The following is a 21,858-nucleotide window of genomic DNA, read 5'->3' on the forward strand; positions in this document are numbered from 1 at the left end:
CATTTACTTTCTCACTCCAAATATACACCTGACTTTCTTAACACATCTTCAAAGTGAGCTTCTTCACTGAATCACGGCTGTCGTCCGATGACAGGATGAATGTCTCTCAGCATGCAGTGGAGCTGTAGCTGACTGAGTTCTGAGGCGATGGATCATTTCATGAGCACATCAGTTTTTGTTCTTGTAAATGAAGGATGTGTCTGCAGTTTGTGTCATTCTGAGGCCTCAAACTGTTTCAGTACATCATCCAGACCTTTACTCCCATTGTGCAGCAGGGAAGTGGAAATGTGAGGAACTCAAGTCAAACAACATGTCAGCACTGAGCACTGGCTCTCTGTGTGCTTTAATAACTACATTACCCACATTCCCACCATCAGTACCTCTAGCTGTCTGCGTTTCCCCAGCGACAGTGTTGGTGCCATATGATGTCACACCTCATCAGTGTGGGCTGCCCTGTCAGATTCACTCTGGAGCCTGTTCACAGCAGAAATGAGCTTTTCCTCTGACCGTCCTGATGTGTCTAAAACAGGAACACAATCAGACAAACTGTTTGTGGCTGCAGATTTTTAAAACAACGGTTGCTGAAATAAACACTCAACCCAAACCAGGTTTGTTGAGCAGTGCAGATCCTGGCTTCAAATTAAATCAAACAATTTAACCCAGATTCATGTCCGCAGAACCTGTGGTTAGAACACAACACGTTCCTCCAAGGCCCCTGGCCTGAGGAAGGTAGCACAGGAAGATTTCCACCAAATGAAAGTGTCGTATAATCATCCAACCTGCTTTCAGCATCTCTGTCTGCGTTTGGATTGCACACAGAGGAAGTGTGCTGTGTCAGGCCCTAACACTGACTCATTGTTAAAGCATTTTACTTCTCAGCCAATCAAGAAGGATGTTCATTTATTTATTGAATCATTCTTTTGTAAACTGGATTACTTAAAGTTAAAGTCGCAGCTTGTTGTTCCAAAAGAGGAAGGCAGAGCAGGGAGTATTCACAGAGTGAGCGGAGGTTTGTAGCACGACGCTGCGAAAACACTCGACGGACTCATTGATGAAAATATCTGAAAACACAATTCATCTTCTCGTGTGTGACTTTGTTAACGGGACCTGACAGGAGTTACATAACAGCAGCTCCAAATGAAAAACACTTAATCCTCATCACACACACAGACACACACACACACACACACACACACACACACACACACACACACACACACACACACAGAAGCCATAATCCACAACCAGCACAGGATGTTAATCCATCATCTCAATCTTCCAAACACACAGTGTGCGTGTGTGTGTGTGTGTGTGTGTGTGTGTGTGTGTGTGTGTGTGTGTGTGTGTGTGTGTGTGTGTGTGTGTGATGCTTTTACATCCTCAGAAAGCCTTGTTTCCTTTTCCACCTGAAGCCGTGGATCTGTTGGACGCACAGGTGAGAGCAGGCAGCAGGTAGAACATGAAACAGACACGGAGCTGTTTTTATATTATCTTTATTATCTTTATTAATGCTATCAATGTTTCATGGCCAAAGAACACTGAAAGGATCCGTTAGCAGCAGCTCGTCCCTCGCCTCTCCTGGCGTCCTGTGCTCGCTAAAGAGCACTAAACTTCTGTTCTGTTGTGTTTTTCTCTGATTAGTAAAAGGGCTGTACTTTACTACCTTTCATAGAACAGACTTACTTGACTTCCAGTTTATTAATGAGACAGTGGAGCTGCAGCTGTTTGCAGGATAAACTTTCTGTCTGGCTGCATGAATTCAGAAAATGTTTCCCCAAACATTCAAAATGTCTCTTTCTCTCACAGTGCCGAGGCGTTCACAAAAATCCACATAAATAAGAGTGTTTATCCCTTTTTGTGCCACACATAGATCGATCCATTTTTGACACGTCTCAAGTGGCAGCTTCTCCGTTAAATGGACGTCTTGTCGCCTCAAATGAAAGCTGTTCAGTCTTTCTTCTTTGACTCACCTTCTCGCTTTTCCCCGCGTTTGTCCTCCTCTGCATTTCATTGTTCTGTGCTCTTTCTTTGCCACATTTCTGCTTTCAGGTTTTCTCACTCAGTTGCAACTCGTCATTCACTCACATACTGTCTGCTGCTGCTGCTGCTGCCAGGCCTCGTCTCTCTCCTGTCTCTCTTTATTCTCTGCAGCCTTCAGAGCCCAGCTTTATTCATGGCAGGGAGCTTGGTTTTCAAACGGTGTGCCGCTTTCAAAGGGCAAAGAAAAAGATTAACATCACTGTACTCTCAAGGCCTGTCTGTGCCTTTGAAAAGACGTCTGAGCAAATGCAGAGAAGAAGAAACCCACAGAAGAAAAGACGTGCTTTTCAGGGGAGGAAAGTTGGAGATAAATACATGCATGTACTGTACGCTCAGTGTGTTGCCATGGAAGAGGACAGAAACTCTACGTCAGGTCCTCATGTTTATTTAAACACTAGAAACCACAGAAGGCTGGCTCAAACACCAAGAAGAAAAGAATGAAGCTAAAAGCTGCAGTTCCTCTGGTGTCCACTTGAGGCTGTCTCCAGCAGTGAGTCAGTCCCCATAGAGCCCCATGTTAAACTTTACAGCAGAAATAAACATGTTTACAGCCTGGTACAAAAAACAGTTTGGGTCTCTACAGCTCATTTCTCTCTTCATGACAACTGTACGGGGAGAATCTTTATACAGCTCACCTGTTTACATTATATTAAGGCTTAGAGTGATGCAGCATTAGGGGCGTGGCCTCTTTGAGTGACAGGTGGGAGCTGCTAGCTGTCTGCTAGGTGTCCCCTCAGCTAACTCAGTCACTGAACGTAACCTCTGGGCCGTGTTTGTGCTGTTGGAGCCTTTTGGAGATTTGTTCATGTAAATATCAGACAGATAATCTGTGTGTGCGCTTTATTGGACGAACAGACCGTCCAACACGTCTCACACACTGTTTTTACACTCTGTCACATTATACTGTGATTTTATTTATACTGTGTGTTAGCACAACTTAGCAGCTATCTGAGTCTGTGCTCAACACCCCTGCTTGTTAGCTCGTTCACTGATTCATTTGTGGCGGCACATGCAGGAAGTCAGGACTGTCACAGAGACGAGGACGGCTGTCGTGAAGACTCTTTTAAGTTACTCATCATATTTCGTTCATCCGACACGCGCTCGCTGTATGGAGATGTTGGCTAGCGCTACGTTCCATAAGCTCTCTTACAAATAAACATGTGCAGTCAGCTAACACCTCAAAGAGGATCTCAGTCTGTGGGGAAAACGATGGTTAACTAGCAGCTAATGAATTAGCCCCGGGCACAGACTGCTAACCCCTCGCTCCTCTCCAGCTCCGCCCCCTCGTCCACACATGGTCACTGATGTCAATGTGACTTTGAGCATTATTCAAAGAGTCGAGTTCTTTAACAAATCCGCCTGATCTGTTAAATATAATCAGTTTGGGGGATGATGCGTTGCATAACTGTCTGTCTGCTCCGGACAGGATGGTGTGTGTGTGTGTGTGTGTGTGTGTGTGTGTGTGTGTGTGTGTGTGTGTGTGTGTGTGTGTGTGTGTGTGCGTGCGTGCGTGTGTGTGTTCAACAGGGCATCGTGCTTTCTTGTAATTAAATTGTTTTGTTTCATCTGTTGAGATTAATTTGTGGATTTTTTATGAAGTTTTTTCTTAGTGCTGAATGGAAGCTGCAGGAGATTGTTGTCGAACATGAATCGAGTCGTTTGTCTAACATGTGGAACATTTGTGAGAACATTCAGTGAACATGGAAAATGCCAGAAACAGGCAGCATGTTGTTTTCTGTTCTTTGTGTTTCAGGCCTCTTTCTTGGCGATGTGCCGGGACACAGATAAATATATATGTAGAGAGAGATGATTATTAAAGTTTCAGAAAGGTCTTTAGTCTTAAGTTTGAATTAAAATCTCCAAGTTCAAACTGATGATTGAAAACATCTCTTACAAAAGTCCAAACACGGCAATTTAAGTATTTATTTCATCTGCTTTCTCCCACTCCCATGATTGTGTGTGCGTGTGCATCCGCTCTGTGCACCATTCAGACGAGTGTCAAACACTCTTTTATGTCGAGGATGTTTGAGAATAATTATCCAAAAACTCGGTAATGTTGAAATGTTTGCAGGCTTTCAGATTTTCAGTTTGAGCTCTGCGAGGGAGAGGAGGAAGAGAGGGAGGAAAGTGTTTCACGGTATTCAGAAAGAGAGCTGAAGAGCACAGAGTGAAGGTCGCTTCAAAATACAACTGAAAAACCTTCTCTCACTATGACAACCACTGAATCACTGAGTGAGGAACCAATCAGCGGACTCCGTTTGTGCTGCTTTAACTTTAACTCCAGTACCGAGCTGCTTATTAACCTGACCCTCATTCAGAAACCTATGTGCAGATTTCAGCTGAAGGAACCTTCAGGAGCGCACTGTAGCTGATGTTAGACGTGTCAGATGAGATGACAGCTGCAGAAGCAGAAAGCATGTGTAAAGCCTAACAATGAGTGTAAAGGGATAGTTGGCTTTGTTGTATGAGATACTAACAATAGTAAGTGTACCACACACAGTGGCTGCCGGTCAGCACGGCCCCGGTGTTTATAACCAAGCTAGGCTACATGCTGCTGCAGATAGGATCACTTTCACACGTCGTTTATCCACTTACAAGGACGTCCCACCGAAAAATCAACAGTGCTATCGATTATATGCTATATTTGAACATTTCACTGTGTTTCACTTTTCAGGCAGAACGCCTCTTTATTTGGCACTACTTTGTGTGGACCGCAACGTACGTGTTACTACGCCTGCTGCGTTCGGTGTCGGATCAGCTGTTTGTGTCAGCGGTTTGTAGGATAGACAACAAACTAAAGAAAATGTGGAAAGACGACGTGCCGCTCACGGTGGGGACACGAGGACGTTGTTGTCAGCTGTCTCGTCTGTCATGAAATGTGTCAAACTAAAAGGTTTCTGTCGGTTTGTGTAACATGAAGTTAGATTTCTTAAATTGTACTAACTAACTCTGGATGCTTCATTGAGACTAAGCAGGACTGAATGAGTTTTATTGTTGCTCAAATTAATTAGCTTTTGTCTGTTTCGACGGCAGTTTAAAACCTAAAAAGACATTTAGAATATCTGTGTAAGAAGTGTCCTGATGATGCAGCACGGTTCGCCTGCACAGACCCTGATGAGAGGGTTCTTCTGTGAGCGTGCACATGTGGTTTCCTGTTTGTCAATCAGGTTAATCAGGATTAAATCAAACAGGAGAGTCACACAGGACAGTCGTTCAGTGTGAAGTCCCTTTCGACCAAGTGTCAGTCAATCATAACAGCTAATCATGGAGGTTTTTTCCGTCCTGGCAGACGACGGATGCTCTGATGAAGTCCGTGATCACAGCCTCCCCTTCCTTCATACCAAACAGCTGCTCCCTCTGAACGTGCCAAACACAAGAGACACCAGCTTTCCCATTATCAACAGCGATTACTGATCAATTATCAACCAATACGCTGAATGATGCCCGTCAAGAAGTGCACTTTCATGAAGAGCTACCAGACACCAGCTCCAAGAAAAGCTGAAGAGAAATCAGTAAACTTTCAGAGCAGACTCACACGGCTGTGACTGTGATTCAGTCCATCAGTGGATCTTAAAGGCCTCAACACAGGTAGGATATGACTGCCTCTAATGACAGGATTCAGCAGATCCACCACGTTTAGATTTACTGGCTGAATAAACAAAGATGGTGTCAAGAGGCTGAAACACAAATCAAGGATTAAATTGAAGCTTCCCTCAGACACCTCTGGGCGACGTATGAGCTTCCACAGTCACAGCCTGTTTAAATAATGAGATGATGAATATATTAAAGCACATTTTAGACATCTGTGATCTGACTGAGAGATCAGTATAAATGTGCTTGTATCTCCCTCTGATAGTTGAACCACAAGGGGGCGATGTGCATCATCTAACAGAGTGCAGATCACTGCTGCCGCAGACCGGGAGGGTAAACTGTGATTTCTGCACTGACTCTCACAGGAAACAAACATTAAAACTAATATTGTATAACTTTATGTATATAAATATATATATATATATATATATATATATATATATATATATTATTTTTTAAAGATCATTTTTTTTGCTATTTATGCCTTTATTTTAGAGACAGTGGATAGTTGTGGAAATGGGGGAAGAGCGAGTGGGGCTGACACGCGGCAATCTATATATGGTCACCGATTTAACCGCTGAGCTAAACCGGCTGACTTTTTATTTTTGATCCTGCAAAGAGAAAACGGAATAATGAGAGAACTTTCTCTGCGTGTGAGGACAGGAAGTGAGTTACCGTTCTACTGATGGTTAAAAAACCTCCTCAGTTAAAGGAGCAGCATCAGCAGCAGCATGAAAAAAATCCCCGACTGCATTTCAGGTTTAACACATTTTATAAATATGAAGTGATGCTGACAGAAAGTCCTTCGTCAGCTGTCCTTGCAGACCGTGAAAACAAAGCAGCTCCTCCATATCTGTGAGGACAGGGTGAGGGGAGCAGATAAGGACATGAGGAAAGGAAAGGAAGGGAAGCGCAGAGGGAAGGAAACACTGAGTCAGTCAGGGAACAGAGTGATGGGGAGTTTCACACGGCAGTTTGGGCGTCACCAGCGTCAGGTATTGTTTCAGAGGTCTGTTACTGCTGCTGGTCAGCGGGCAGGTGACGATTTGCAGCCTCGCTCAACACCATGTTTGTTTGTGTTATTAAATAATCGTCCTCGTCCTGCCATCGATCAGGGCGACTCAGGACAGTTCTTACTCTGGTAGTTAGACATTTGTGGAAAGTGAGAATACTCCGTCCGGTTTTCTCTTCTTCATAAATGAAGACTTGTTTTAAGGGTTAGATTACAGATGATGTCGGTCCATCCTCCTGGTGGTAATGACACGTACCTGGATGAGGATAATGTCCTCTCACTTAGGCATGCAGCATGATATCGACACATCATCAGTGTTGGCAGATTGAGGCTTTAAAATGAAGAATTTACATCAGCGTCAAAAAATTCAGCTTATATCCACCCATGAGCACGTTTTAGCCTGTTAGCTGTGTTAGCAGTAATTCACCACACACTGATATGTGGGTTTGCAGACTTAATAAATCAACTTAAAGCGACTCGACAGAGACTTTGATACTTCTTCAGAGTTGGCGGAAACTTGAGCTTTGATGTTTTTAATCAGCTCTGCAGCTCGATTTCAAAAGAGAAAGGGAAGTTGGAGGAATGGAAATCCAGACAGGCGAATGCTACATGCTAAAGCTGTGCTGCGACGGTGTGCACGTCCCTCTGCATTGTTGCACTGTGAACATCAGGAGACACGACGGAGAGAAGGAGATTTGATTTGGAGGAAACATTGTTCCATTCTGTTCCTCAGCGTGAATTTTAACTGTGTGCAAATATGCTTTTGGCTGCTGTTTGATTCAAGGAGACTCGTTCACATGAATAGCAATGAGACGTTCAGGATCGCTCTGCATTCAGGAGGAGGATCCCCCTGCTATTCATATGCACACAACATCTACACAGCGTCTTCTCTGCAGACACACACATGATACTACTGCTGCACACGTACGTTTCTACATGCACACACTACCAGAGTGTATCTGTGCATGTTTACAGCTGTGAGTGTTCAGAGGAGGTTCGAGACTGAGAGGATGGTGCTGACCTCTGTGGACGACTGTATCACATCATTACACTTCATACCTGTGGGCGAGTTTAACTTATATACTCTCTGATGTTTATTTACGCTAACAAGCATCAGCCAAACAGTCTGCTGCATGTCTGTGTGTCAGCAGCAGAGGGTTTAAGTCACTGCACAGCCTCCAGGTATCGATGTGAGAGTCTGTCTGCAGTCTGATGAAGGATGCTTCTAGAAAAGACCAGAAGACTCAATTAGCCTTTCTGGAGTAGGACAAGCTTAGAGAGCAGCTTTAGATATCATCGAGGGAACTCTAAGTGCTCACCTGTCCAGCCAAGAAAGGAAACAAAAGTAAAGATACAAACAGGCGGAAGAGTTAAAATGTAAAACATAAACGTGAAGGACAGGAAACAAAGAAAATGTTAGTATCATTTCAGAGGTACAGTCAGGTACATCACATGTTTCCACTCTGTCTGATCAAACATCAGCGCTGACGTTTATTCTGTTAGTAGACCCTGTTCACAGAGGTCACTGAGATGACCATGACCTGTGAGGAGGGCGACCCCCCCCCCCCCCACCAGGCCATCTGCCGTGACCTCACAGACGCCGCACAGCTCATTACTGCAGGACGACTGCTGCACAGAGGTCCCAAGTGACCTTAATACACACATACACACACTCTCACCCTCTCACACACACACACACACACACACATCTGACCTTCACTGCAGGCGAACACACACTCTCCCTGATGAGTGTGTGGCCCACTGAACTGGTTCACCTGCTGAGGTGAGGGGGGTCAGCAGGGGGGTCAGCGAGGTGTAGCAGATGAGGTTGATTCAAACGGACGTTTACAGTGTGGAACAGATCTTTGTTTTCTGTTACCGTGTGATGAGATATGTTAGTTTGGTTCAACCGAGACAGAAAATATGATCTATAATGTCAAATACACACATATGTGTATCACGTACAATACAATATATATACATATAAACCTTTCAGCAGATAGAAGACACACGATCCAGAAGTCAAACTTGTACCTTTTTGTCTTGGCTGACAAACTGTTTTTACTCTCAGTATTTTATTAAGATGTTAGCACTCATTAGCAGCTGTTAGCTCGTTCACTGTTTGTCATACAGGGATTTATTTGTGACGGCCTGCAGGGAGTCAGGATTTCTGCTTGCTTCACCTTTACCTGCCTGCACTCCTCAGCTCCTGCCTCTGCCTTAATCCCTCTGAATGCAGCGTAACATCCCTACAGGTGTATCTTGTAAAACATCCTGTGTAATCTTCAGCACTGTTCTGGGTGTGCAGAGGCACTTCATGCAGGTAGTGAATCTCTGATCTGACCACCTGATGTGAACAGGTTGTTTGAGACCACACCTTTTAAAACAGGACATTGCTCTTTACATTCATTTCAGTGTAATTAATTATTAGCAAATACCTGGACCTTCTTTTATTTGTTCTGCCTCTGAATCATTTCCGTGCTCTTTTTTATCTGTGTGTGTGTCCTCGCACACAATGATCACACTCATTTGACGTGACTCTTTCAAACCAGCTGCGACCGTCAGATGACAAAAACCCAGAGATGGATGAGCCGTCTGAAACGAAAATGTCAGCAGCTAAATGTCCCGCTGGGTCGGCGACCAGACGAGAGAGACACGAGGCAATTCTCAATTCCCCAGTTCTCATCTTCCTCTCCGTGCCGTCTCTTCACCTCGTTTCTCCTCTGATCAAATATACGCTCAGTCAGAGAAAGCACGACTCGCTCGTCTCTGTAATATTCCTCTAAAGGTCACAGCAATTTTCTGCTGGAGTAAAACAAGAAGAGGAAAGAGACGGCGAGTGAAGAAGCAGAACAAAACACACCACGAACAATCTCATGTCTGTAACAGCCTCTGTGTGTCTGTCACAGTCTACATCATATTTATATCAGCCGTTTATTTGTTGATAGAAAGTGATATTAATGATCTGGACAGCAAATGACCACCGTCTTTTGGGTTGTGTGTGTTTTGTGGTTGTGTGTGTTTTTGGGTTGTGTGTGTTTTGGTTGTGTGTGTTTTGTGGTTGTGTGTGTTTTTGGGTTGTGTGTGTTTTGTGGTTGTGTGTGTTTTTGGGTTGTGTGTGTTTTGGTTGTGTGTGTTTTGGTTGTGTGTGTTTTGTGGTTGTGTGTGTTTTGTGGTTGTGTGTGTTTTGTGGTTGTGTGTGTTTTTGGGTTGTGTGTGTTTTGTGGTTGTGTGTGTTTTGGTTGTGTGTGTTTTGTGGTTGTGTGTGTTTTGTGGTTGTGTGTGTTTTTGGGTTGTGTGTGTTTTGTGGTTGTGTGTGTTTTTGGGTTGTGTGTGTTTTGTGGTTGTGTGTGTTTTGTGGTTGTGTGTGTTTTTGGGTTGTGTGTGTTTTGTGGTTGTGTGTGTTTTTGGGTTGTGTGTGTTTTGTGGTTGTGTGTGTTTTTGGGTTGTGTGTGTTTTGTGGTTGTGTGTGTTTTTGGGTTGTGTGTTTTCTGGTTGTGTGTGTTTTGTGGTTGTGTGTGCTTTGGTTGTGAGTGTTTGTTGGTGGTGCATGTGTTGGTGTGTGTATGTGTGTGTTGTGGGTTACAACAATGATCTTTGCTGCACTACGAGATGTGTTGTGTGTGTTTAAATGTGTGCATATGAAAGGGTCGTTTTTGTGTGTGTGTTTGCTTATGTGATTCTCTATGTGTGTGTGCTGGCAGCAGTGATTATGTGTGTGTGTGTGTGTGTGCTGCACATAAAGTCTTAAAATCTACAGATCAAATGATGTCTTCTTCAGAGTTCAAAGTGTGTGTGTGTGTGTGTGTGTGTGTGTGTGTGTGTGTGTGTGTGTGTGTGTGCGTGTGTGCGTGTGTGTGTGTGTTGCACCCCATTTGGGAGTTCATTAGTATTCTGCAGAGCGTCTCTCTCCTCCTTTGGGAGCTTGACGTGGAGCCTTTTAAAGACTCATTAGGATTCGTAGTTGTGTCGTCTCCTCTGTAAACCTCCAACATGTTCATCTTTAAAGATCACTAATGGCTCCATTTGTCTTTGTGCGATTTGAATGCAGCTATTTACACTCTACATGTGCAGCATTTAGGTGAAGTTAATGCAACAAATCAAGACATTGTGAAGACAGCACAGAGGGAATAAAGCTCAATGATCTGTTGTCATAACGAGGAAACATGTTTCTTCTCCTCACGTTCGTTTGTTTTTGATTCTTTCATAAAACAAAATAATGAATTTCATGTCTTGTCGGGATAATGAGGGTATCACCACCAACATAGATGCAAGCTAAAGGGCAGAGCAGCAGCTCCTGTGTTCTGTGAGCTTAAATCAGTGTTTTTCTGAATGGAGTCTGGTGTGTCTGCAGAGAGCGATGTAACGTCTGTCTGTGGTTAAAACAGTCATCTTCCTCTGTAACAAAAAGGTCTATCTCTGTAGGGATCCTTTCTGTCATGTTGTCAGACACCCAAAAGCCATACATATGGCTCATGTTGGGAAAAAAACCCTTTAAGTAAGCTGTAAAGATGTACATGAGCTGTAACTATATCTGAGGTAAAGCCGCCTGTAGTGTGATCCCGCTCAGGTCAGTGAACTCTACCAGTGGGTGAGGGTTTGTTGAACACTCTCAGAACTGTCTGTAAAATACTGTCTCAGTGTTTCTGTCCCTAACGGCTCCTCTCCCTCCCTGCAGTGTCGGAGCCATCCCCCCCTCGGGCTGAGGCCGTCCTCCAAACAGCGGGTAGGTCAACACGGAAACCTTAGAGGACTTCTTGTTTCTGCTCTTACTGTGTGTTCTCCACACACACACACGCACGCACACAGACACACACACACACACACACACACACACACACACACACACACACACACACAGCTGTACACAACATGCCACAGAGTTGGCTCACTGCACTCTGAACACAGCGTGCTGATAACTTGGATAAAAACATCACATGACAACTGCAATGAAGCAGACTGGAAGTTGTTGCGTTGCTGTAATGTTAGAGAACATTTAAAAAGAGGGAGAGTCAATCACACACACACACACACACACACACACACACACACACACACACACACTACAGAGGCGTGGGTACTTCCTGTGTGGCTGCAATGCTTTAGTTTTAACTGCCGGATTTCAGACAGCAGGACACAAGCACAACATGACTTCGTTTTCTGACGTAAACCTGCATGCAGCACCAAGGTTATAAAATCTACTATTAGACACTCGTTCATACAGATTGGAAGATTGTTTTCTTGAGAGTTACGAGCCAGAAGACAGATTCAGAAAACATCCACTCCATATTCCAGAGGTAGCCCCCACAATCGTAAGCCTGGTCCAAGTTCACAAAACACATGCAGACAGGGTGAGCAAACCCCCGAGACCCCCCCGAGAATCCTCCAAGGGTCAAGAGTCGGCCCACGGTTCCACAGCCAATCCCAAATCCACGTTGCTCCTAGTTAGACAGACGGATCACTCGGCTTACTTCAGGCAGCGAGCCGAGGACGGAGATAAAACACCTTACCACCACGAGCAGCCGCTACGTCCTTCATACGCGGTTATACCAAACACTGTTAGCAAAGATGTGTGATGTAAGACAGCTGTCTGTCAGCCGCTCTGAGGTGTGAATCAGAAACAGTGTGTGTGTGTGTGTGTGTTTGTGCGTGTGCGTGTGCGTTTGTAGAAGACCTTGAGGTTAGCAGACAGTGGGCAACAGCTGAATGTCTTTGAAGATGATATAACACACACACACACACACACACACACACACACACACACACACACACACACACACACACACACACACTCCTTCCACTCTGGACGGAACACTGGAGGCCGCAGCTTTGATCTTCCCACTGTTGGACCCCCTCCCCCCCTCTCCCTTTTTTCTCACCCTTTCTTGTTCAGTGTCTCTTATCTCTCCTGTCACATAACTACAGTCACAAAACTTTCATCAGTGTGAAAACATGTTTTCTGTCCCTGCAAACATGATCAAACATCTGTGCAGCTCTGTTTGGACTTCATTAACCAGAGCAAAGAGTCATGTGATCTGCAGAACCTGGAGAGAATGATCCCCCTCGTTCTTCTCTCAGCTAATCAGCGTCTGTCTGAGAACGCAGACAAACACACCTTTCATCTCTCACTCCCTCCTGATTCTCTCTGTCAGTGTAGTGAGTATTAAACACACCTGAGCGAGTGTGTAACACGGTGGTTTGAGTTTCAGCGGGCGGCGCTGTGAGGTTACTGGGCTTCGAGGGTTCGGAGGTGTTTGGTTGCAGTTACCTCATCCAGGATCAAAGCAGAGGAGAGACACGCCGTGATCATCACCTGAGACGCATGAGGTCACAACTGGGGTTTTATTTCACCTGCCCAGGTCTGCAGGAGGCAGGAGACGAGTGTTCATGCTGCTTTTTGTTGTCCACATTCAGGCTCATGTACAAATTTAGCATCAAACTAAAATCAGGTTCTTTACCTGAATGTGGTGCATCATGGGTAATGTCAGTGTGTCTCTGTGCAGCGTCTCTGTTCTGGATGTCTGACGTGACGCTGGAGGACGGGAGCAGCTCGTTCTTCCTCTCAGCCTTCACACACTCATCATGCTGCACTTTGTTCTTTCAGCTGCTTCAACAAGTTAGTCGTGTTGCTTTGTGGCGCGGACGCAGGTTTCATGACCTGAAACTGATTATTGTTTCTTCTTCACATCACTTAAACCTGAAACACCTCCAAACGAGCGCTGACGAGCCGCTTCAGGGGACCAGCTCTGCGTCTTCTGTTCCACACATTTGACTTTAGTTTCCCTGGCCGTCTCTGTTGTTTACTCTTCCACTCTAAACTGACCTGACATGACAGTTCCCAAAGTGAAGCCCAGACCTCTCCATCGCCCCCTGGAGGAGTGGCTGTTAGTTTAGGGAGCGCTTGATGGACGAGTTTTCTACAGGCAGAGCATTTTAAACGTCAACGTCACTGTCAGTCATGTTTATGTAATTGTCGGAAGACAAAATCGTGATCGGGATTAATATTTGTTTAATTATGCCGCCCGAACTCTTTTCAGTACTAAGACGGAGAAGGTTATGTTTGAGGTAAGAGATCAACCTGTACAAAACACCATCGACTGACCAATCAGATCTCTCGATCCAGGAGCTCTGAGCAGATCGAGAGAGCGGAGGCAAGACAGGCACGCACTTTGTCTGTCCTGTATGATTTTTCATATGACAGATTTTCATGAAAGATATTTATTGTTCTTTACTGAAATCATTCGACAACAGAGACCGATCAAACACTGAGGCGTTGGAGGAGAGAGGTCAGAAACGTAACCTCTCATACACAATGAAATATGTGAATAGATATTTCCGTGGTATTAATTTAAAAAACTAATGAAAGTCAAACTAAATCTGATCCATTAAAGACTGTAAGCCTGCTGTTAGTTTAAGAGGTGATTTTTAGAAAGCTTCGAGTTTCCTGTCTGCTCTAAAGTTACACTCTGCTTTTTGTGTATAAATATGTGTGTGTGTAATATTTCCACCTGCTGACAGCAGAAAGAGGAACAACACAGCATCATGTGCTCTGTCAGCAGTTTGTGTGTTAGCAGGTCACAAGAGGGAAAAAGACTTGTCCTGTTTGTGTCCGAGAAGCTCAGGTTGGCTTCATACAGTAAGTGTGTCAGCTGTTATGTAATGATTCCAGTCTGACCTCTCTGTGCTGGATGTGTTCGTGGAAACGGAGAGAATCACGGCTTCACAGCTTTGATGAAATTCTCCGGCTGATAAACGCAAACCAGCGGAGGAGAACAAACCGAGTCTGTCACACGGAGAGGAAACAGTGGATGGACTAAGATGATTCTTCACACTCTCGTTCTCAGTCGATGTCACAAGACGTCCTCTGGTTCAGGCTGCTGTTTATCAGAAAGACACACGTGATATAATTATATACAGCAGTTTGTTTGTGTCCACAGGAGCTGCTTTTTCTACCTGTGCATAAAGTCATGTTACAGTACCGAGCATCTTTGAATCGTAAGCATAGACTGTATAAAAATGGACGTAGCCACTATGATGTCACCCATTCGTTTGTCGAGTAAAGGAAGCCTCGAGTTTGACATTTTGGCTGCTGCCACGTTGGTTTCAGGAGCCAGAAGTGACCATATTTGGACGAGAGGAAGGAGCTGAAGAGGAGTGAGGGGTTAGCAACAGCTAAGTTCTCCAAAACAGTCTGCACCATGGCTAATTCATTAGCTGCTAATGAGCTAGTTAGGCGTCGTGTTGCCCACAGAATGAGCTTCTTGTTTATTCATCAGACTGTTGAAAGAGACGTTTCCTCTGCACCAAGGGCCAAACAACGATCCTCCTGCAGGGCAAACTTTCAGTCTGAAAACCCACCTGATCTCACCTGATCTAACTTTATGCACAAAGGTGCACAAAGTTAGCCACTTAGCCGCTCTAATAAATAAAGAATGGTGGCTGAATTGTGCAACATCCCCGGGCATGCAAAAAATGACACATCCAATGAAACATCATGATACGGACATGAATGATGCATCAGCTGCTGAATAGATTGTTGCTCTGGTGAAAATTTGAGGATAAATAAGTTGTTATTTAAAATTGCTGGTGGTGGTTTGCGGGACATCTCCACATTCTGACCCTCTTCTCCCTCCTGAATGATAAATCTGTTCCCGTTGAGACTTTTCTGCAGAGCCCTAATTCCATTTTAATTTCCTCCCAGACCTAACGCATGCATGCCACCCCCGCATTACAGCCCGGCAGATTATGTTCCCATTGAAACTTTGTGCAGTCAGCATTGTTTCAGTTTAATGCAGATGGTAACACTTTGTCTGGTGTTTGTGTTTCCTCTGAACGAGCTGATCGTCAGTCTGCTGCCAGGTGTTTCAGGCCGAGTCTGTAGAGGGAGACCGTGGACGCCGTTATCCATTAGACTGATTGAAACATGGACAAATTACAGAGAAGTCTGCACTGGTACTGAAAGTATCTTTAGTTGCTGCTTCCTTTTTTCTCTGCTTTGGTTTCATCTGATTTAACTGTTGATTGACTCTGAAGTGGATTATCTTTTATCTTCTCTGGCAGCCGGAACTACCACGAAAACATGCAAATACTGCTGACATGCAAGCAGCAGTTCTATCATTTTAATACTGTATGTGAAGAAAATATCTTTATCTGCTCTTCTCTGGTACATAATGAAACTTTCTTTAATCACAGTGCAATGTTTCATCTCTGACTGACATCAGAATAACACACCCGCTTATAAATACTCGATCACTCAGCGGCCGTGTGGCCTGATTCACTCCTGACCTGGTTCATGGTGAGTGACAGCTGGGTCACATGATGCACAAGTGCTTTCTAACTGGGGCGAGGCAGCTGTCCAGAAATTACATAAAGTTCATCCATGTTTTGTAACAACATCACATGACCCCCTCTCAGAGCTCGGGGTCACGCTGGAGAGACAGAGGGAGGGTAACTAACCACCTCCTCCTCCTTTACCTCCTCTCTTCATGTTAGGTCTGTCCTGTGTGATACGTCCTGATGGAGACTCCAAGGAAGCAGCTTTTCTATGAGTTATTGTTTCATAAATGTAGGTTGAGATCAGTCATCAAGAGAAACGAACCTGTTTAGATCCCTGAAAACTTGACTTAAATACGGAAGCATGCATCTTCCCAGCCCTGGATTTGTGACCTGATTGCTTGAGGATAAAGATTGAAATGAACTCAGTGGCAGCATGTATGGAGCACAAGAGACACACAGTAAAGAATGTGGGGATTTTAAGATGCAGATATTTTTGTTGCAGTCTTCACTCTTGACCGAACCTGTTCTGTCTGCCTGCTTCTTTTCATGATGCTTTCTGTTATGTAAGTTGAAGATCCTCTGTAGAGACGCTCTGAACTGCTTCCAAACATTCTTACACAACACCCGGCTGAACACGGCGGCTTTTAGATGGACAAAAAAGTTGTTATAGCAGCTGAGAACAAGCCGCTCAGTGTACACATCTAAGCAGATCATCGGCTGATGTGATATAGAAGATGTCTGATTTATTAAACAGCATCTTTGGAAAACAAGCATTGGTGATAAAGCTGATGTGAGTCGGAGTAGCTTTGATGAATTAAGACAGAACTTGCAGGTTAGAGGATCTCCATCAGTCTCTGAAGACGTAGTGTGCGAAGCCTCTCCACACTTTGTTTTGGAGAACGGTCCGCTGCAGACGTCATGTTTCTGCACTGAGGAACAGAGAGCTCTGGGTTGTTTGTATTTCTTTCAACCAATCATATCCTCATATCCTCGGTGCAACGGCGCACCAACGCGCAGGTGGCCACAAAACATGATCCTGTTTAAATCTGAAGAAAATATAAACTTTAGCAGCTAAATTATAACTTATAAAAGTCACATAACCTTGCAGATACTTCAGGAAATGACATCACAACTGGCTTACTCTTTCTTATTTCAGAGATCAGAGGGTTAAATTATTTTAAACACGACGTTGGTGTGCAGGTTAAACGGAGAAATCTCTGTGTGTGTGTAAAACAGAATGACTTTCAGGACTTATAATATAGGATGATGCAGAGAGGTCAGTGGGGTCAAAGGTCACAGTTCTCCATTCAGCTGTAGACATGAAACTTCAGCGGGTCACCTTGGTCAGGTCCGTCCCTTTCATCAGGATAATAGCCTCGCTCTCATCACATGTCAAAGATCAGCGGTCTCCTGGTGGTCATCCTCTATCAGCAGCTCTGTGGCTGTAAGATGTCACAGGTCAAAGATCACAGGTAGTAGTGCTGCTTTGAGGTTCAAGTCCCTAAAGCAATTATCTGATGACGGGAGAGAAAGGAAAGTGCTGAGTGGCAGAGCGGACGGTCTTAAAGGCTCCTGTCACAGTTTGTGTTCTTCTCTAGATGTCTGTTTTTATTGCTTCCTTCCTCGTGTCACCGTTTCTCTCTCTCTCTCCCTTTTATTTTCTCTCCCTCCCTCCCTCCCTCCCTCCCTCCCTCCTCCCCTCCCTCCTCAGTCTCAGGCGGCCTTGATAATGAAAAGTTGTCAGCAGAAATATGAGCGTTGTAACTACCAGGGTTGACAAACTTAGTTCCTGAATGTTGGGTCAGAAACCCTCTCTGGATCTCCAGCTCTCAAACTGTGTTAGTAGGATTTGTTCTCCTTCTGGAGGCCCGACCAGCAGCTGCACTCTGCAACAATAACCTTGTGACTCTTCTTATAACAGCCCTCATAATTCCAAAACAGCACACTGACCTTTACAGCAATCTGTTCTTTCTCTTCAATTAGTCTCTGCTCTGCCCCATGAATGATTCATAGAACTCAGCCTGTATTAATAACTAATAAGGATAAGTGATATTAGGGAGCAGCTCGGATGCATACTCGGCAGAGGGTCAGAAGGTCTGAGATTATCGTGGTCACGCTGAGACAGAATGTCCACTAACACTGCAGGAGGCGAATAAACGGAGCAGTTCTGCGGGTGTTGTCCGAGCCGACTGTAAATGATATCGGTCATTATGTGCCTCTTGGTTTGGGGAATTAGTTCAGTTTGTATAACTGCTGCCCTGCACAATAAAAAGAGGCTGAATTCAGAAATGGTGAAATATGAGTTGATCTTTTGATCCTCTGGATGGATCATGCAAACCACTCGCAACCTCCAGGATTTAATCGGTTAAGACCCTCTTTTCACTAATGTGGTCTAAGAGGATTTCCTCTGTTAGTACGGCATCGGGCAAGTCCGTTCTGAGGAGAGATCATTTCCTTTTTTATATTAGCATATGTTTGACTCGGTTATTCAGTAAAATATCTTCAAGCTGCAGGAGCAGAAAAATACATACAAGTTTGCACATGTGACGGGTGTGGGCGGGGCATGGAAAGAGACGACTCGAGAGACTGTTTTTCAAGTATTTCACTCCTGGTATGTTTGTCTGTACGACGGAGTGTAAGGGCCACACAAAAAAAAATTAAGATTACGAGAATAAAGTCATAATATTACGAGAATAAAGTCGTAATTTTACGAGAATAAAGTCGTAATTTTTTTTTTTCTTTAATGTGGCCCTAATACTCCGTCGTATGTCTGCATACCTCTATATACTATACACTATATCTCTGCTCCTACACATGCAAAATATCTACATTGACGAGCACTGCATGGGTCACATGACAATGGTGGACTGGTTCACAAATTGGCGCCGAGCAAACTACATAAAAAAGGAAAAAAATCAGTAACTCACAGTGAAACACGCCATCACAGCTCAGGAGAGGATTCATGGAAACAAAATGCGTCCAAGGTTACAAAGTAAACGGCTCATTTTCTACACAGAACAATAATGCTGTGGGTAAGAAGGAAGCTACAGCTATTTAGGAGGTCCAAAAAGGTGATATTTTCATACATTCATGAAAATCATGTTAATTAAATTGGAGATAAAATTTACAGCAAAAAAATTCAACAAAAAATAATAAGTGCGTTTTAACTCTATTAAGCCGGAGAAATACTTGCTTTAAACTACGCGTTCACTACGTGGCTGCCACGTGTTCCCTGCGTCTGTTTGGAGCGTCGGCTGTGCACGTCCTCAAACATTAACACTACGCGTAGGCGAGCTGCAGTCTGCACGTGAACAGTAGGGGCAGTGTAGAGGCAGAGGGGATGTGACAGGGTCAACACAGCAGCAGGGACAACAAGGGCAGAAAGATCTGAAGACAAGCTGATAGACCAAGTCCTCAATGATCCACACCTGTACGATGTGTCGTTGCCACTGCACAGAGACAAACATGCTGTCAAACAGCTGCAGACAGATAAGTTATGTTTTAGAAGTCGACGTGGAAACCTGCAAAACTAAATGGAACACGTCCGGGAGCGTTACGTCCGTGCACGGAGGAACATGTTGGAGAGACGGAGCGGGGACGGAGCAGACGATCTCAGAATGAACATCACAGTAACCTCCTCAAGTGTCTCCATGTCTGCTGTTTACATCCTGCACCAACAGTAGCTGCATCAGCCTGAGCTCTCTGGTGCCCCCTACAGGTAACCTCCAGTAACATGTGTAATGCAGAGACTAGTATGTGAACAAAAGACGGATGTGTAACAAGGTTAATAAGCAAGTATATTTCCGGCCTTACACACACCTACACTGATTTAAACACACTCGCAGTGACCTGGACCAGATGGAGAATAAATAAAACATCAAACATGGCGGCTTCAAAGTGGCCTTTCCCATTGATTTCCTGTTTCTGTGTCACAGAGACACAGGTTGGCTAATAGGCCTGAGTTATGCAACAGCATGCAACTGGAGGCTTTTACCCATAAATCCCTGCCAGCGCTCAGCTTGAGGAGATTAAAGTTGAGCGAACACCCACCCTGACAGCAGCACATGAGCGCGGGCGCTGCGGGCGCTGCGGGCGCTGCGGGCGCTGCGGGCGCTGCGGGCGCTGCAGGGTCAGGTTGGGTTCTTTCACACTGCAGCAGAAGAGAGATAGATCGTAAACTTTACTTCTGTTCCTACAGAAAGGTCGTTTAGGATTTTATGTTTTTAAGGTGCAATAAGTTCAAAACCATAACCTCAGTGAGAATGCACCTTTTGATTTCTGTGGCTGCTTTCACTCTGATTCAGTGATACGTTGATAAAAGATTTGTGGATGCTGGTCACGTGAGAGCTGAGTCAGAGTCTGTGAAATCACTTGTGTTTGCTCTGGCTGCAAACAGAGAGGGAATATTTGTTCATTGTCTCGTCTCCTCGCCTCCTAACGCTGCGACAAACACTGTTAATTATTTGCTTGGTTAGCTTGGAGAGCTTGTTTCTTTAATCCAGTTATTCTCTGCATGTACAGACTGACTGTGGAGGACGTAGCTGCTGTTTGTCTCTTTGTGGGGCTCATCCTCTGACTCGCTCAGTGAAGCTCTTATTTCTGCTCCGTCGGCTCTTTCTGTCTTTAAGACTCCACCTTTAATTATCCTGTACGTGCCGCACACATTCAACTCCACATTAAACGCAGATAACCACCGTTTCCCTGGACGAAGGCACCTGTCTCGCCACAATAAATTCAGATTTTTTATTAGCGTCATTATTTCCCCCCGTGCCGTCGGTTTGCTGCAGAGCTCACAGCTCAGCAGGTTTCTGCTCCGTCGCTGCTGCGAGACAAAGATTTATTAGTTTCAGCTCGTTGGATGAGTTGTGTCCGACAGACTTTGTTCAGCAGAGGAACAATAACATGGCTTTGTAGTGTTAAAGGGGTCAGGTCACAACAAAGAAGAAGGTCAAATACTGTCCATCACAGACTCTTGGTAACGTTTAACATGTTGAAAAATCCAGATTGAGGACTGAAGCAGGGAAGCATTGGCTCCACCCAGCCTCCACCTTTCTTGCATAAAAGAGAATTTCTTACAAAGCCAATAAACCTGATCAGATGGAGACGAGTAAACACACACACACACACACACACACACACACACACACACACACACACACACACACACACACACACACCATACTTCAGTCTGAAGTAGCCCTGAGGACATGCTGTATCTCCCCTCCTAAGCACAGAGCTGCAGCCCTTCTAAGGCCTACCTGGATGTTGTTTCACATCACTTTATTTTGAAAATCTAAATAGATGTAGTCTAAAGTGATCGTGCAGAGCTGACCTTAGAGTGGGACCTCACCTGTCTGTGAGGCTTCACACGAAGCTGCTGGAGTTGGTGATGAGAACGTGTCGATGTGAGAGGCTGAAATATGTGATGCTTTTATTGTGTACATTAGAGTAACACAATCTTTTCTTCTTCTCTTCAGTCAACGATTTTTGGGACTTTAACCAATGAGAGAGCTCCGTTTGACAGCAGACTGGTGAGTCATCAATGTGATGTGTTTGTTTAACAGACGCCGCAGAGAGAGAGCGGTCGGGTCTGAAAGGTGTGAGGAGAGTGCTAAGGACACGTCATGGGATTTTTAATGAACCTGAAATTCCCCAACGCAACGTGTGTGTGTGTGTGTGTGTGTGTGTGTGTGTGTGTGTGAGATTTCCTGCTATGTTGTAGTTTTTGTTCATTTTGATACATTTTAAAAATAATTTCCTCTTTTAAGCGTTGAAACATTTTGTGTCTGACAGATGGTGAAGTCGTGTCTCTTTGTCGATGATTGGATGTTTTGATGGAGCACACACACATGCACACACACACACACACACACAAACACACACACACACACACACACACACACACACACACACACACACACACACACACACACACACAC

This window comes from Semicossyphus pulcher, unplaced genomic scaffold (genome assembly GCF_022749685.1).
Source record: "Semicossyphus pulcher isolate SPU_LCO1_2020_fin unplaced genomic scaffold, fSemPul1.0.p SCAF_6, whole genome shotgun sequence".
Classification (NCBI taxonomy): Eukaryota; Metazoa; Chordata; class Actinopteri; order Labriformes; family Labridae; genus Semicossyphus; species Semicossyphus pulcher.